Below are 452 nucleotides of genomic sequence, written 5' to 3'. Positions count from 1 at the left end.
ACCGGAGGACTGAAAAGCTCAGCTCGGTTCATGTCAAAAGCAGAGGTTGGTAAACCTGCATGAACACAAAGCACTTCATGGGAGAAAGCTGAATTGTTGCTGAAATAATTCTTGCTGAGATGCGAACACAGAGGAACTGCCGTGAAAAACTGTTCAATATATCTGATCTGGCGAGTCCAGGGTCAGAGGTCAAATATCCAGTCTTCACAAGCGGGCAAGGCCAAGACTGAGAATCATGTAGTGTGAGGTCATTGGCATGGGACAAAACAAGAGGCGTATTCCCTCACCGGCCAGAAGGGCGGCTCCAGGGGCGACCATCTTTGAGGGATTATTGAAACCACAACTTTCATAAAGTAAGTTTCCCACCCTGACAAAGTATTGAAGAAAAAGAATATTTCCTTGTTGAGTCATAAGTTTGTTTAAATAACTGAAAATGTTTAAAATTACATTTA

At 42.9% G+C, this 452-nt stretch overlaps 1 long non-coding RNA gene across 1 annotated transcript; it reads left to right on the top strand.

Annotated features, from left to right (window-relative positions):
* The first annotated feature begins 1 nt into the window (after nucleotide 1).
* LOC106512388 (uncharacterized) lies at nucleotides 2-383 on the top strand. The gene is made up of 2 exons (XR_001309667.1): nucleotides 2-45; nucleotides 181-383. It is a non-coding gene; the product is annotated as an uncharacterized LOC106512388 (long non-coding RNA).
* The last annotated feature ends 69 nt before the right edge of the window (nucleotides 384-452 follow it).

The sequence above is a fragment of the Austrofundulus limnaeus genome, unplaced genomic scaffold (genome assembly GCF_001266775.1).
Source record: "Austrofundulus limnaeus strain Quisiro unplaced genomic scaffold, Austrofundulus_limnaeus-1.0 Scaffold6288, whole genome shotgun sequence".
NCBI lineage: Eukaryota > Metazoa > Chordata > Actinopteri > Cyprinodontiformes > Rivulidae > Austrofundulus > Austrofundulus limnaeus.
The sequence above is the reverse complement of the archived record's forward strand: the minus strand, read 5'-3'. Positions and strand labels throughout refer to the sequence as shown.